This window comes from Podarcis tiliguerta (genome assembly GCF_965153285.1).
Source record: "Podarcis tiliguerta genome assembly, chromosome: 12".
NCBI lineage: Eukaryota > Metazoa > Chordata > Lepidosauria > Squamata > Lacertidae > Podarcis > Podarcis tiliguerta.
In genome coordinates this window covers 377,470-395,385 of record NC_139545.1, presented here as the reverse complement: position 1 = coordinate 395,385, position 17,916 = coordinate 377,470, and the positions used below count along the sequence as shown (strand labels likewise).

The 17,916-nt window shown below is 41.9% G+C and overlaps 1 protein-coding gene and 1 long non-coding RNA gene across 4 annotated transcripts in view; both read right to left on the bottom strand.

The window, feature by feature from the left end:
- ADCY1 (adenylate cyclase 1) overlaps positions 1-17,916 on the bottom strand; it is a 182,014-nt gene that overhangs the window by 142,601 nt on the left and 21,497 nt on the right. The window lies entirely within an intron of this gene.
- Positions 16,171-16,367, bottom strand: LOC310660713. The gene is made up of 2 exons (XR_014503620.1): positions 16,336-16,367; positions 16,171-16,230 (listed from the first exon to the last, which is right to left on the bottom strand). It is a non-coding gene; the product is annotated as an uncharacterized lncRNA (long non-coding RNA).

Genomic DNA, 17,916 nt, shown 5'->3' with positions numbered 1-17,916 from the left:
ATCAACCTGTTGGTTTTGTCATGAAATGGTTGGAATCTTGCACCTGCTGAATTACCATTGGTCTCTAACTGACTAATTTAGGCTTTTTAATATGAGTACAGAGCTTATGTTTCTCACATTCTCTCAGTCTTCAGGTGCTTGCTTCAGTTCTGAAAATCCCCAACCTTGATGCCATATGGCTTGTGCTCGTCAGCATGATTAAAAAGAAAAATAACTAATAACTGCTAGCTGATTCTCCCAACTGTCTATCTGACTCCTCCTATCAGTTTCTCTCACTCTCTCACAACACAACTCGACCAACCCACAGACATATTCTCCCTCTTCCTTCTCCAACTCCCAACTAACTCCTAACAACTCCAACTCTAACTCTAATTCTAACTCCTCCCCTAGGGTTCCCACTGGCCAATCACTTCACACTCATTTAACCCTTTCCTTATGACCCACCTAGGAGGGCAAACGGCACAACCTTCTTGTGGAAGAAGATATTATTGTTGCATCTGACTGCATTTAGAATCTCATCCCTTTTTAAACCTTCCCTCCCACTGTCCTGATACAAATGGGCCCCTATGCTGTCTTGAAGCTTAGGAAAAACTCTCAATAGCAGCATAGAGTCAATCAACACTGGAATCACAGAGGAGGGAACAAATAAAATTTGTGAAAATTGTCCAGTAGCACCTTAGAAACCAACTAAGTTTGTTCTGGGTATAAGCTTCCGTGTGCATGCACACTTCTTCAGATACACTGAAAGAGAAGTCAGCAGACCCTTATATATAGTGGGAGGGTGGGGTGGGGTTTTTCTCAGAATGGTAGTAGAAGAAGGAGAAGGAGAAGGCGAAGGAGAAGGAGAAGGAGGAGAAGAGGAGGAGGAGTTTGGATTTGATATCCCGCTTTATCACTACCCTAAGGAGTCTCAAAGCTGCTAACAATCTCCTTTCCCTTCCTCCCCCACAACAAACACTCTGTGAGGTGAGTGAGGCTGAGAGACTTCAGAGAAGTGTGACTAGCGCAAGGTCACCCAGGAGCTGCATGTGGAGGAGTAGGGAATCATAGAATCATAGAGTTGGAAGAGACCACAAGGGCCATCTAGTCCAACCCCCTGCCAAGCAGGAAACACCATCAGAGCACTCCTGACATATGGTTGTCAAGCCTCTGCTTAAAGACCTCCAAAGAAGGAGACTCCACCACACTCCTTGGCAGCAAATTCCACTGTCGAACAGCTCTTACTGTCAGGAAGTTCTTCCTAATGTTTAGGTGGAATCTTCTTTCTTGTAGTTTGGATCCATTGCTCCGTGTCCGCTTCTCTGGAGCAGCAGAAAACAACCTTTCTCCCTCCTCTATGTGACATCCTTTTATATATTTGAACATGGCTATCATATCACCCCTTAACCTCCTCTTCTCCAGGCTAAACATGCCCAGCTCCCTTAGCCGTTCCTCATAAGGCATTGTTTCCAGGCCTTTGACCATTTTGGTTGCCCTCCTCTGGACACGTTCCAGTTTGTCAGTGTCCTTCTTGAACTGTGGTGCCCAGAACTGGACACAGTACTCCAGGTGAGGTCTGACCAGAGCAGAATACAGTGGCACTATTACTTCCCTTGATCTAGATGCTATACTCCTATTGATGCAGCCCAGAATTGCATTGGCTTTTTTAGCTGCCGCGTCACACTGTTGGCTCATGTCAAGTTTGTGGTCAACCAAGACTCCTAGATCCTTTTCACATGTACTGCTCTCAAGCCAGGTGTCACCCATCTTGTATTTGTGCCTCTCATTTTTTTTTGCCCAAGTGCAATAATTTACATTTCTCCCTGTTAAAATTCATCTTGTTTGTTTTGGCCCAGTTCTCTAATCTGTCAAGGTCGTTTTGAAGTGTGATCCTGTCCTCGGGGGTGTTAGCCACCCCTCCCAGTTTGGTGTCATCTGCAAATTTGATCAGGATGCCCTTGAGTCCATCATCCAAGTCGTTGATAAAGATGTTGAATAAGACCGGGCCCAAGACAGAACCCTGTGGCACCCCACTAGGCACTCTTCTCCAGGATGAAGAGGAACCATTGATGAGCACAGTGAACCCTGTTCACCAGATTACAAGTCCACCGCTCTTAACCATTACACCACAATGGGTGATTGACTCAATGGGTATGGTAAACCTGTTGACGACTGTTAACAACTGCAATTAGTCCTACAGGAAAAAGCAAGAAATAGTATGCAGATGACCCAAAATAGCTTTAGCATACATAATGAGACAAGAATCCAATATCTCTATTCAGACCAGGTCTCTCCATAGTTTTCAGTTTAGTAATAAGTTGTAATTCAGCAACTTCTCTTTCAGGTCTACAGTGGTGCCCCGCAAGACGAATGCCTCGCAAGACGGAAAACCCGCAAGATGAAAGGGTTTTCCGTTTTCAGAGGCGCTTCGCAAGACGAATTTCCCTATGGGCTTGCTTCGCAAGACGAAAATGACGAAAATTTTTGAAAATGCTTCCAAGTCCCCGCAGAACTGAATCATGTGTGGGGATTTGGCAGGGCAGAATGATAGTCCACGTGAAAGGACTGATTCCTCAGCTGGGCTGAGTGTTTGTTGTGAGAGATTGACAATATTGTTGATCTTGTTGTCTTGATTGGTAGCCTGTAGGTTGGAAAGGTTAGAGAGTTTTTTGTTTCTCTGTTTTTTTTCAGCAACTCCAGTTGAGAGTGGTAAATGGTTTGTCTTTTTTTGTGGAACTCTTGCCAAGCTGGGGTATTCCTTGTAGAGTTGTCCAGTACAGAGAGTTCCTCCTTTCTTTGCTTCTGTTTAGAGTACAGAACGCTGATCAGAAGTTTGAGGAGGGAACACTTAACCAGGTGAGGAACAGTTATGCAGCAGGGAGAAAGAATGTGGTGAACAGAGCCGTAGCTAGGACCGAGACGGCTCTGGATGCCCTAACAGATGATCTTTGTAGACAGCTGGATCGAGGCGGGTTGGGGCTGCTGATTCTTCTAGATCTGTCAGCAGCTTTCGACATGGTCGATCACAAACCTCTGGACCACCACCTTGCCGACGTGGGGATCCAGAGCACAGTCCTTCAATGGCTGTGCTCGTTTCTCTCTGGTCGGGGACAGAGGGTGGCGCTTGGGGGGGAATTGTCATCGCACCACTCCTTGGTGTGTGGAGTATCTCAGGGTGCGATACTCTCCCCGATGCTTTTCAACACCTTTATACGCCCCCTTGCCCAGCTTGTCCAGAGTTTTGGGCTGGGTTGCCATCAGTATGCTGATGACACCCAACTCTATCTGTTGATGGATGGCCATCCTCACGCAGCCCCAGACACACTGACCAGATGTTTGGAAGCTGTGGCTGGATGGTTACGTGGGAGCCGGTTGAAGCTAAATCCTTCGAAGACAGAGGTCCTGTGGCTGGGATGGGACAATATGGGATTGGGGGGGCAACTCCCATCTCTTGCGGGGGCGCAATTAGTGCCAGCACCGTCTGTTAAGAGTTTGGGTGTAATCTTCGACACCTCCCTTTCCATGGAGGCGCAGATTGCAGCTACAACAAAGGCGGCATTTTCCATCTCCGGCAAGCTAAGCAGTTGGCTCCTTACCTCTCTCGCCCTGACCTAGCCACTGTGATCCACGCGATGGTCACCTCCAGACTGGATTATTGTAACTCGCTCTACGTGGGGCTGCCCTTGAGACTGACCCAGAAACTCCAGCAGGTGCAGAATGCTGCAGCGAGACTCCTTACGGGGTCTTCGCTGCGAGATCACATTCACCCGGTGCTATACCAGCTGCACTGGCTCCCGGTGGAGAACAGGATCAGGTTTAAGGTGCTGGTTTTAACCTTTAAAGCCCTATACCGCCTAGGACCCTCGTACCTACAGGACCGCCTCTCCTGGTATGCCCCACAGAGAAACTTACGGTCTTCAAATAAAAACATCTTGAAGGTCCCAGGCCACAGAGAAGTTAGGCTGGCCTCAACTAGAGCCAGGGCTTTTTCGGCCGTGGCTCCAATCTGGTGGAACACTCTGTCACAAGAGACCAGGGCCCTGCGGGACTTGACATCTTTCTGCAGGGCCTGCAAGACAGAGCTGTTCCACCAGGCCTTTGGCCAGAGCACAGCCTGACTCCCTCCCTCGGCAATCTTCGCGGAGCTCTGGCCCAATGGTTGCCAGTGGCTTGAATTAATTAATTTTATAATGAATGATTTTAGAGTGTTGTTTGTGCTGTACCTTTGTACTGTTTTATTGTTGTTAGCCGCCCTGAGCCCGGCTTCAGCTGGGGAGGGTGGGATATAAATAAAATTTATTATTATTATTATTATTATTATTATTATTATTATTATCTTGCACCCCTGGCAGAACCGTCCAGAGTGGGCTCCCTAGCCACAGACAAATTAGCTCTTCTTTCCGCCTCTCCTCTAACCCCACTCCACCCATTCAATTTCTCACACACTTCACCTTGTAATGAATACTTTCACAGAAAATCCAATATTAAATTTATTATTTCTTAATAAAAGGTTTCAGCAAAGAAAATGACATTTTGATGTGAGTTGACAGTTTTTAAAAATGTAATTCAGTTGTAAAACAATGCACAGATAGGCCTAAATAAAACATACAAACAATATCATAGTGATTTTGTCCACAATGATAACTTTATATTATAATACTATAGGATGTAAAATGGCATTACTTTCACAATATCTGTGTTATTTGGTTGATATAAAGTAAGAAAATTTATTATTATTCACAAGTGACAAGTTACAAGTTCTTATTCACAAGAGTTGTCATTTGGAAAAAATAAATAAAAGTCAAGTTAAGCCAACTCTGGCTTTAAGTAGCAATCTCCTCAATGAAATCTGATGTGATTAGAACTTTATTCCTCTTTCTTTAATCGAAGAAAACTGTAAATTTTTTATCAAAGTCTGTTTTTTATGCTAGTTCATACTCGATGGACAAGATTGCTAGATTTGTTAGTCTGGTTTCACTCATACTTGATCTTAAGTACAGTGGTACCTCGGGTTACAAACACTTTAGGTTACAGACTCCGCTAACCCAGAATTAGTACCTTGGATTAAGAACTTTGCTTCAGGATGAGAACAGAAATTGCACGGGAGGCCTCATTAGCTAAAGTGGTTCCTCAGGTTAAAAATGGTTTCAGGTTAAGAATGGACCTCCAGAACAAATTAAGTTCTTAACCAGAGGTACCACTGTAGTTTTTTATGAGTTTTAATTTATTGAAACTACGTTCACAAGATGCTACGCTTACTGGCATAGTGAGAAATATTTTCAGTGCTGTTTTGCTATAAGGATAAACATCTCTTAACCCATACTTGGCTATACATTTCAACATATCTAAATGGGAAGCTATGCCAATGTTTTCAAGTAGTTCTGCTGCTTGAAATTTGAAAGAAGCTCCTCCAGGTACCAGTTCCACTGTATCATTGTCTCAGCTGTACTTGGTACCAAAATCTGCAGCACATTTTTCAAGATGGGATGTTAGACTTTCATTTAAAACTTTCCCTGTCAGAAAACTGAAATCTGATGAAACAGTACCATATATCTGAGATCTGTTTTTAATTTCAGAGATAATTCTGTCAAAAACCTTAAAACACTCATTTTGAAAGGAGTTCTCAGCAGAGAGCAAATATCCCTCGACGTCAGTTAGTTGAGAAACTTATACTGCCTTTGGCTTCTGACTTTTCCTGAACACCTGGTCCTTCAGGGGCATAATTACCCCATTTAGGACCAGGGAGTCCCCCGCAACCACCCGCCCCCTGTCCCCTCAAAACAGTACTTCTGTCTTATCAGGATTCAACCTCAATCTGTTAGCCGCCATCCATCCTCCAGACACTCACACAGGACCTTCACCGCCTTTACTGGTTCTGATTTAAAAGAGAGGTAGAGCTGGGTATCATCCACATACTGATGAACACCCAGCCCAAACCCCTGATGCTCTCTCCCAGCAGCTGCATGTAGATGTTAAAAAGCATGGGAGAGAGGATGGAACCCTGAGGCACCCCACAAGTGAGACCCCAGGGGTCCAAACACTCACCCCCCAACACCACTTTCTGAACATGGCCCAGGAGGAAGGAGCAGAAAGGCTGTATAACGGTGCCCCCAGCTCCCAGCTCCTCTAGATGGTCCAGAAGGATGTCATGGTCAGAGGTATCAGAGGCTGCTGAGAGATCCAGCAGAACTAGGAAACAGCTCTCACCTTTGTCCCCAGCCCGCCGGAGATCATCGACCAGTGCGACCAAGGCAGTTTCAGTCCCATGATGAGGCCTGAATCCCGACTGGAAGTGATCCAATGGTCTGCATCCTCCAGGCATGCCTAGAGTTGTTCAGCAACCACCCGCTCAATCACCTTCCCAAGAATGGAAGACTTGAGACTGGGCGATAGTTGGCCATATTTTCTAGGTCCAAAGATATTTTTTTTAAAGAAGTGGTTTAATAACCGCCTCTTTCAGTGGGTCTGGAAAGGCTCCCTCACAGAAGGAAGCATTCACCACCCTGCAGAGCCCATTACCCAGCCCTTCCCAGCTCAATTTTATGAGCCAGGATGGGCAAGGATCAATGAGACAGGTGGTCGGTTTTACTTGTCCAAGCAGCCTGTCCACATCCTCAAAGGTAACAGACTGGAATTGATGCCACGCAACTTGACTAGACAGGACTCTAGCACTCTCCCGCCCTGGCCCTGCTCCCATGGTGGAGTCTACCTCTTTCTGAATCTGAGCAACTTTATCTGTAAACTTTATCTGTATCATTGCAGGAGATCTAGGGGTCCTTACTGGGCCCCGATGGCAAAGGTGGTTCCGTTAAATTACGAACCACCTGAAAGTCTCCTGCTGCTGTTTTCTGCAGATGCAATAGAGGCGGTGAAGAAGGTCCTCTTTGCCATCACCACTTGGTAGGCTTGATGTTGAGCTCTAACCCGTGTCCGGTCCAATTCAGAATGAGTTTTCCACCACCAGACGTCTCAATGATTGTTTCATTGCCCTCAGGTCTAGGGGAAACCACGGGGCTGTCCAGGCTGCATGCAATCAGACAGAGTGCTTTGGAGCCAGACAGTCGATAACCTTGGTTAACTCCGCATTCCAACGGGTCACCAGGGAATCAGCTGAAAGGCCATCAACCTGGGATAAAATATCCCCTACCACTCTGGAAACCATTTGGATCCATTAAGTGGTGGGGGGTGGACCATCCGAATCGGTCCCACCTCCCTGCAGGGGGAAGGGTTGCAGAGAAGTCCAGTTGCACCAGGAAGTGATCTGACTATGGCACTTCTTTTGTTTCACTTTTACTTAGTGTCAGATAACCCACATTCATAAAGATGAACACCAGGTCTAAGGCATGCCCACACTATGAGTTGAGCCAAACTTATTCAGGGACAGCCCCAAGGAGGCCATGCTTTCCATGAAGTCCCGAGTGGCCCCTTGTAAGGTCGTGTCGGCATGGATGTTAAAATCCCCATGGACAATCAAACTAAGTGTCTCAAGGAGCACTTCTGCCACGACCTGAAGCAGCTTGGCCAGGGAATCCTTGGTTCAGCAAGGAGGTTGGTACACATTCCTACTTGCTGCTGCCTTTCAGCAGGGAGCAGCCTCCTCCACACTCACAAAGCAGCAGCAGTGTCCCAATGACCTACTAGAGCCTTTTAGCTGTAGGTAAATGTGGGCTCTGTCCCCTAGGCCAGATGGAGAAGGGCCTTGAAGCAGGGAGCGGCCTCCTCCACACTCACAAAGCAATATGGTGGTGAGTATAATGATCTGCACAATTCTATGGGCGGCTGGTGAATGTCCACAAGGGCCAGTCGTTAAGCACATTAATTACTACATTCCCTCCAACATAAATGTAAACATTTACAGCTTTTTAAAAATTGCTATTATCTTGTAACTGATTATATGATGCATATTCAGTAACAAGATAATAGCAACAAATACACATACACATTAAGGTTGATTGCTTTGTTATATACAACTGCATATCGCAGATATGAGAATTCTGGTATATTGTTAACTTGAAAATAAATTAGATGAAGGGGGAAAATAGAAATGCAGAGAGTATGCAACACTAATGTTTGCTGGTTATAGACACAAAGCTTCTATGTAGGCCCCATAATTTTATCCACAATACACTTAGACACTCATCCCTTCCACCTCCCCTTACAAGCTGAGGTTAGAAATTTCTTCTCCTGGTTTGTGCTAACTGTAGCTTGTAATTTTGTCTGATCCCAGCAAACTAAGGTTTCTGTGCAAATTATAGTTTGATGGGTTAGCAGGTCTAACTAGTAATATAAGAGAGCAAGAAGTATGTAAAGAGGAGTGGAAAAACTGTGGTATATTTGGAAAATAATTGCAAATAAGTGAAAACACTAGCAGCATTAAGGTAAATTCAACAGAATAATAAAGGAAGAATAGGGGAGAAAGTGAACTAAATGGATATATAAGAATATTCAGGAACGTTGGGAAAATTAAAAGAACTAGGGAAGGGTAAGAAGGGAAGTCAAGGAATGTTTTTATTAAAAGAAAGATATTAACTGTGGAAATGTATATTTGAACGTGAATGTGATTTTGGAAATCGTAATAATGAAAATTATAAAACGATAGATAGATGATAGATAGATAGATACATAGTTTGATGGGTTCATACACAATGGCAAACTACAATTTGCCACAGATCAGGACCAGCAGTTTCTGTCAGAATGCAAGGAAAGTTGGTGGGGAAAGATTCATGAGTGCACAAAGGTCATATGAGCCTGTTCATTTCCAGATACCACGGTTTGGGATTATGTCTGAATGGTCGCATGACATATTAGCAGTTTGGGTGTAGGCAACTACAGAACTGATTCCCTCACTTACCATTCAAACAAATAAACCCCTTCACACTACATACAACTAACCAATGCTATTAGATGATCCTGAGGATCCTGGAGACAACTGGTGCTATTGACTATAAACATTCTGATAACTTCAAATGATTGCCCTTTAAGATGTAGCTCAAAGCATCTGGATTAGTTGTAGTTTCCAAGTCCCTTTCAAAGGTAGCCCCACGTAGAGCACATTGCAGTAGTCCAAGCAGAAGATAACCAGAGCATGCACCACTCTGACAATACAGTCTGTGGGCAGAGAGGGTCTCATCCTGCATACCAGATGGAGCTGGTAAACAGCTGCCCCCTGGGCACAAAATTGACCTGCGCCTCCATGGACAGCTGTAAGTCCAGAATGACTCCAAGGCTGCAACATGGTCCTTTATGGGATCACCTCTGTCTGATCTCTGAACCTGATCTCCAATTCACAGACACCTCTGTGTGGAATGCCTTCACGGTGTAAGTCCTTAGTCTTATATTTTGCTTTCTAACAGGACCAGGTTTAAAAATAAAATAAAATTGAAAGGTTGTATCAGTGATTGCGCTATGATCCTGTTTCCAGTAGGAAAGGTTGGTATGGAAAAAATCCACTGAAGATAAGAAGTTTGAAAACCACCTCTTTAGGGAACAGGTGAAGGCAGGAGATGAAGCTACCAGCAACAGATATGTGAAATAATATTATCTGAGATGCAAAAGACTTTCAGCTCAGAGGTTGGATTTCTGAAAGAACAGACTACAGCCCTGGATGGCAATTTAAGTCCCATTTTTTGATAGTAATAACAGAGGAAAGAGAAAGCTACTTCCTGCTAACTTCACATGGTTTCACTCCTCACTGGCTTTACTTAACATTTATATCCTGAGGCCTATTCAGATAGTTCCTTTTATTTTTTGTAAAATCTAGATAAGAACCGTAACTATGTCAAACAAGATGGTATGCTCCCATTGATCTCATACCCCACTGATGTCACATAAACAAGGAATATCTGGGATGCCTAAATAATGGATGATTTTGCTACATAAAGAGAGAACAAAGAGTTGCATAATCCAGTAAGGACATGATAAATAATTGCTAATAAGTCTTTTAAAATTATAGTGGGAAAACAAAGTATCTTTCTGGTTCCAAGTGTGATCCCTATTGAAAAATTGATCTCCCAAGATCAAGTGTGTGCTTGAAAAACCTGAATCATTCATACCGTCAATCATTTTAATGTAACATGAAGGTCAGTTATAACTTCAAAAACCAGTTATACCCAGGTTGGTTGCTAATGATATGGGACATTGTAATTTACAAATTATATTAGGACTAGGGAAGGTCAATAAGCTGATAACAAGTTATTGATTTTTTTTAATAGCGTAAATGTATTCTGTAGAATAACATGCATTATTGGAAACATTCTAAATTTTGTGTAAGCTATGAATGATGACATTCTTTAATGGGTTTGTGATTCTTTTGCACTGGTTTGTAACTTACTGATCATTATGTTATTTATTTCTTTTTCTATTGTGAGATTAAAGTGCTGCTTAGTAAATGACTTTTTTTTATGTAACAACAATACAAATAATGCATGACAAAATGGCAAGAAAAGATTCTGCCACAGCTTTTGTGAATATTGAGGGTTTTATGTACATCTTAAAAGAAGAACTGTGCTCCAGTAACTATGAATGTGGCTTCATAATTAATTTTCCAAAACTATAAACATCAAATCTATGACATATATGAAATATTGCCAAGACAGTATTCCAGGAGGTGTTGTGAAAAAATATATCAGTGTTTCAAGACTGTGTGCAGAACTGAACAAATAATAAGTTAACTTTCATTGATTTTTCCATACAGAAATACAATGGACTGTAGTTTTAGTATCCAGTGACACCATTTGCTGAGTACCTGCTGCAATCATTTGGAGCCCAATTTAAAGAATGTGCTGAGCTGTTATTGAATAAACCCTAAAATGGCAGTTTAAAGCCTGAAGATGCACTGAATTCTGTTCACTCATCCATTTAGTTTCATTTCTTGGTAAGTTATCTGTGTTTACATTAACATACAAATAGTTGGCAGGAACCAAAAAGTATTTGCTACAGTTCTGTTAATACATAATGCAAGGTTCTGCTGGGTTCTTCCCTTAAAGTCAAGAGATAATTTACAGGCAGGCAGTCTCTTTCTTAAATGTCTAATTGTGACAGCAATTCATTGTAGGCAGTGGGTTCAGAAGAGTAAATGTAATGATGAAGAACACTGTTCTCAGGTGCCCCCCATCAGTAAGAATACTCTTTGTAAAATCATGCTGAAATATTGAGAGGATGAGTGGTTCATTGTGCAAAGCTATTGACAAAAGTGTGAGTCTGCTACGGAGTGCGGAATGTAGAATATACACCAGAGTAAAGACCTTTTTGTGCCTTCATGTACCAGTTCAGTTGCCAAATGCACATGAATTCTAATGGAATGCCAATAAATGAACATAAATTGGAAGCAACTGCATGGTCATCTGTCGAGTAGCTGTCCTAGCTGAGGTTCCACTTTTTCTTGAGTTGGCATAGGACACTTTTATTCACACCTTCTTTTGGTGGCCTGGGCAGGGTAGAATAATTATCAGCAATGTGTTCTGAGCCCTGAGGGGCAGACCAGAAAGCAGAGAGAAAGACAGAGGTGAAGAGGGGTCTCCTTTGAATGTGGGACAGTAGACCAGGTATGTGATGTCCTGCCTTGCACTAGAAATCCAGAGCATTCTTTAATGCAGCGCATGACAGATGAGAGAATCTCTGAAGGTGAGCAAGGAATCCGACAAGAGCCAGCTCAAGAACTGATGCTTGGGAGCATTCAGCTCACCCAATTACTATTTGATTAGTGGGAAAGTTTAATGTCTAATATCCATGTCATGTAGTTCATATGCGGCAGATCTGCTGAGAGTACCAGAATCAAAATAGTACATGTTAAGCTACAGAAAAGCAAAATCCCTCTAAAAAGTAATAACAATAATAATTTAATAACAATCTATTATTTGTACACTACCCATCTGACTGAGTTGCCTAGTAGATACAGCTGTGTGTTTGTACACACTCATTTCTTTAAAAAATTAATATATTTTTATTAAGTACAAATGAGAAAACATATATATTCACAACAAAATAAAAAAAGAAAAAGAAAATACATCTAACCAAGGAAAAAAAACTTAAGAGAATATTTTGTCTCTTTTCATATTTACAGTTATTTATACCTCTATAAAATGCTATTCATAATAAAGCGGTGAAATGAAAGATAAGATATCAGAAAAAAGAAGAATAAAGAAGTAAAAGAAAAAGATCATAGGTGGAATTTTTTTTAAGTAGATAAGTACTCACAATACATAGCCGTTTCCCATCTATATTTATATTCAATTGTATAATTTCATCTTGTCCTTATCTACCTTAAATAAAGTGTGTGTGTTTTTAAAAAAGACTTCCACTGTTTACCTCACACGTTTTTAATAATCCGTTCGTCAGAACCTCTGTTCTTCATATTTTCCCATTGGATTTCCTTAATGTCTCACTTTGTATTTTTTATATTACGCACAGGATTATTCTAAACACAACCAGATTTTTGTAGTCGGGCCCTGGTTTTGTAAATAATCATTTAAGAACTCCCATTGCTTCATAACCATAGTTTTGGATTATAGGGAAATAATATATAGGGAAATATTAGAGGATGCAGACGGAAATATTAAATTAAAAACTTATGAACAATTACAAACATTTGGAATAAATTGGTTACAATATTATCAATTAAAAGCAACATATGAAAAAGACATAAAAAGGGGGAATTTGAAAATAAAACCTCAAAATTAGAAAAGGAAATATTGCAAAGCGATAAAAAAATACTTGCAAAAATCTATAGCTTATTAATGAAAACCATCTTAGAACAAGAGACGAAAGGGGAAAACCTGTTAAAATGGGAGCACGATTTGGGATATGAGATAGATCTGGAAAGATGGAAAACTTTTTGGAAGGAAAACATAAATTTTACTGCGTGTGATTTATTAAGGGAGAATTTCAGAAAAATTCACCACAGATGGTACCTAACCCCTGACAGATTGTCAAAAATAAATAAAAGGAACAATGACAAATGTTGGAAATGTAACAGAACAAAAGGTACGTTATACCACATGTGGTGGACTTGCCCAAAGATTAAAACCTTTGGGGACATGATCCATGACGAAATTTAAAAAAATGATAAGGACATCACACACAAAAAAGGCAGAGGCATATCTATTAGGAATTCTAGATAAAGATGTCCCAAAAGATAAAACTAACTTATTTCTATACGCGACAACAGTGGCAAGAATTTTGATTGCTAGCTATTGGAAAGAAGACAGCATCCCAACAAAAAGAGAATGGTTGGGGAAACTTTGTGAGTACCTGGAACTAGCAAAACTGTTTGTACACACTCTATTCCTGGCATTGGATTCTGCAGCTGCTTGTGATGAAATTGCAATGTACACTGGTGTAAGGGGAAGGCATGTTCAGTGCTTTTAGACAGAGGAGACTGAATCAAGCCTTTAGAATTTACTAACTGCAATTGGATGATAGTCTTTGCTTTTTATATACATAATGCACCATAATGAATATTTTTGAAGCATCTAATACCATCTCCCTTTTAAGAGGGAATTGGTCAGAAGCATTACTATGTGCTTTCTATATAATGCCAAAATAATCCTGTTATACTGAGGGCTCCAAAACAAACTGGGTTAGACTACAGTTAAATTACAGCTGTAGGAGTCTTTGGGGGTAATGTCTGTTTTCTATACAAACACTGTTTCTTTGAGATAATTACTGTTAAAAATATTAACTGTTATCATGCTAATTTGACCTATAAATATGACACTCCTGTACACTTGTTGCCCCAAAGCATACAATTCAGCTATACTCTTGAAACAAATGGTGCTTTGAGGGCTTATCCACACTTCCTCTTTTCATCTTCATATAGGCAGCCTTCTGTGAGAGATAGTTAACTTTGTTGCATACATTTGATCTCATAGTCTTCTTATCCAACAGGTTTCTTCAGTCCCCCTGTTAAGCTAATAGATACAGAAATGCCCTGCATCATTGTCTGGTTGGTGGAGAATGTTCTTTTTGCTGTGGTGGGAACCTGGAGCATTTGGATACATGTGGCCCAAAGGTCCCTCACTAGTCTCTCATGTGTTCTTGGGTCCCTTTTGGCTTACTCTGGGCCCCTTAGATGTCTTATGCCCACTCTTGGCTCTCAGATGTCAGACATGCCTTGAGCATGTGCACACAGAGAAGCAAACTGCAGCTGAATCCAGTTTGTGGAAAGAGCAGGAGACGGAGGTTACAGCTGCCCGAATGGTTCATGTGTATTGTGCTGGCATGTTACCTTTCTGAATTTTGCACACACAGCAGCAGTAGCTCCAGGGAGGGGAGGGGAGGAAGGTGGCACCCAAGAAGCTGCTGAATCCATGTTCCAACTCTTGGTGCAATTAGAAACTAGCAGTGATTATTAGAGGCAAACGTTGCCCCACCTTATTGCAACCACCTCCTAAACTCTTGCACAGAGCAAGTGCTTCTGAACAACTGCCCCTCTCTCAGTCTCTCCCTTTCTTAAAGAGACTGGAGAGGGAGGGAAGAGAAGGGGGAGAGGAAGAGATGTGTGGCAGAAAAAAAAAGTGTGAGAGGAAATGATTGCCTCTGGCTCCGCCAACAACTGAATTTTCACATGGGTCACTGGCTCCCCAGTGGCACTGCATCCTTTGTTGGCACCCAGGTGGGTGGGCACGGGGCACAGAAGGTTCATGGGGCCACACTGCACCACCTGCTTGCACAGAGGGGAGACAGATGGCCAATGCAGCCCTTGGTAGGTACATCCCCCCCCCCCGCCAACGCTGGCCAGATTCAGCAAGCAGAAGAGGAGTTCAACGGGGGCATCATGCAAGACAAGGCCTGACTCCAGGGCCCACAGACCCCTGGTGGCAGGCAGGGCAGGAATTCCCGTGTGGGGGCACCTGACTCATGTCCCTTCAAAATCATGTGCCCAGAGCTACGGCCCCCTGCCCCCCATGTTATGCCCCTGGGCTCTCCATGCCCCGACTTAGTCCCAATATTAAAGGGGCAAAGAAAAATAGGTTGTGAGTAGGATACAATCCGTTTTATTATCTGTGTATGTCAAATTGAATCTATACCCCAGGAAAAAGGTAGAGTATAATGCGCCTGGCACACTTCTTCCTGTGCCGATAGAAACCTTGAGCTCTCTTCCTCAGCTCTTAGCAGAGTATCGCAGAGTATTGCAGCAGCAGAAAAGGTGCCTTGTGTGTGAATAATAACTTAGTCTCTCCCGGCTCGAACAATACTAGCGCTGACTTAAACACCTCAGGGTTCACCCGTATGTGAACAAAACCATGCCTCAGAATGTGAGACAACATACAGAACTGTTTAACCCTGTAAGTTCTGATTCTCCTCACACATAATTCAGTGAAGGATTTTGTAATGTACCATTGTGTTAAGGTCCCCAAAGCCAGGGTGACCTTTGTTCAATGAACACATCATTCTTCTCATCAGCAATAATCACTAGCTGATTCTCACAACCATGATTTCTGCTGTGTTCTCTAACTCTGAAGTTTCTCACTGAGAAGATCTGTGAAAGTGGAACCTTCATTACTGATTGTCCCCTGCAGTGTGCAGCCACAGAGGTATGAAGAAGGGGTTCTGTTCATCTGGGGCTATGAGGAAGCCCAACTGGTCTTTTTGAATGGATTGCCCGTCCTAGAACAAAGGTGAACCACCTTGGGCAGCCCTTCTGGAACCATGTGCCGAAGGTGGGTGGTGCCAGAGGAGCAAGTGCTTTGCAAAGTAGCCTACATCCAGCTGCATAATATTTCTGCACATTGCTGCCACCGCCACTGCTGCCATTTCTCCATCCTCCACCCAGGCAAGACCCAGGTTCAAGCACAAAACCATACAAGGGGGCATGGAGGAGGGCAAGTAAGATTGTGGCCTGGGTAGAGTCATGACGGCTAGATAATGATTCCTGGGAGCTCCCTTCTTCCTTGCTGCTCTAGGACACATTCCAGAACCCTTTGCATCAGGCCAGGCTTTCATAATAATCTACAAAAATGAAAACGCAACACGCTGGCTAATAACTGTTAATGAATATATAATCAGTTATGATGGCATTCAAAATATACGAATAAGCCAGATCAAAATGGTGTATATATCATACAACACATCTCACAAAATATACAAGTAACTACAAGTTGTTACATGTATCAGAGTCAAACAAAGAATCAAACAAATCAATGAATAGTGAGGAACTCCAAGCCATCTCTCAAAGGAAGACATCTCTCCGAAGTCTCAAAAGGACAGTATATCCGGAATAGTTCAACTGTTTCGGGATAAAGTCTTCATCGGCTAGAAATGGAATATAAGGCACTGAAAGCAATGAATGACAACAAAACTGAGCAACCTGCATATAAGTTATACAGTAGAACAAAATATATATAAAGAGGTACATACCGAATAATTATCAATGAAATATTCATACTAGTGGATCAGGGCTCACTGGATAGTGTAGCTGCTGATGCTTACAACACAAATGCATAGGACATATAAAGTTGACCACAGGTGTTTCAAATAACAATTATTGAAGACAATGTAAAGAAACTTAAAGGAACAGTACGTCAATTCTAGCATCACAATGCAAAGACAACCCATAAAGTGACAGACTTAAAATATAACAGATTTGGATGGTTTTGAAATAGTATTAGAATACAACAAATTTTACATACAACAGATTTCAAATAAAACAATTGAAGTTGAGTTTTGAAATCAATCCCCCTAGATATGTGGATTTAAACAAATAGATTAAATGGGTTTCTTGTTGACGCAATAAACGTTCAAAATCTTGACCAACCCCACGTTTCTTCTGGTTCACCCATAGTACTGTAAATAATAAATCTGTATCCGAATGGTGATGTGTAATGAAATGTTCAACCAGAGGTGCCTCCGTTATTGCATACCTTATACAGGAACAATGTTCTCCAATGCGAACCCCGACTGCTCATGTTGTGGAACCAATGTACAGTAAGTTACACAGACATCTGATGAGATAAACTACATCTTTAGTTTGACATGTACTAAAATGACGGATGGTGAACCTAAAGCTAGAATTTTTGTCATAAATCTCTTTAATCTGTAACGAGAAGGGGCAGGATGAACATCTGCCACATTTATAATGACCGTAGGGCTGGTATTGACAATGGAATGAGTGGGAGTCATATCAGTATGCACCAGTATGTTCTTAATAGACTTAGTCCTAAGGCCGACGAGGGGAAAGTCCATAGAATGTGCCAATGTTTGTGAATGATCCTAATAATTCTATCTGCATAAGTGGTGAATTCTAACGATCCCGTGAGATGAGTGTTCAACGTTGATAATGGATTCAGGGTGAGGAGTGTTGAACGGTCCTTTAGTATGGATCTTTGTTTAGACATATTAATGACTGAAATAGGATATCCCCTAGAGCGGAGAGAATCCAAAAGAGCATCCGCACTATTAAGAAAATCATGATTAAATGAAGAGTTTATTTTAATTCATAAAAATTCTCCATATGGTAGGTTGTCCTTAAGAAGTCTAGGATGAAAGGAAGAATAATGTAGTAAAGAGTTGCAGTCGGTGGGCTTCCGATAAGGTTTAACAGACAGATAGCCATCCTGTTTGATGACTTCGACATCTAGGAATGTGCATGAAATGGAACTATGATGTCCAGAAAAGGATAAAGAAGGGTGGATGGAATTAATTCATGCCAAGAACTGTTGCTGAAAAGTAAAAATAAATCATCTATGTATCTGTAATAAAGTAATAAAGATGAAGAATAGGGGTTGTGATGTAGAATATGAGCTTTTTCAAAAGAATTCATGAAAATATTTGCTACTGAGGGGACTAGGGGACTAAAGGAGATCCCATCACTACTCCCTGCGATTGAAAATAAAATTGATCCATAAACCGAAAATAATTCTTTTCTAACACTACATTTGCATTTACTGTATGTCCAGAATATCAAGTAAGAATTCAGTAGGGGGAGAGGGGTCCAAACAT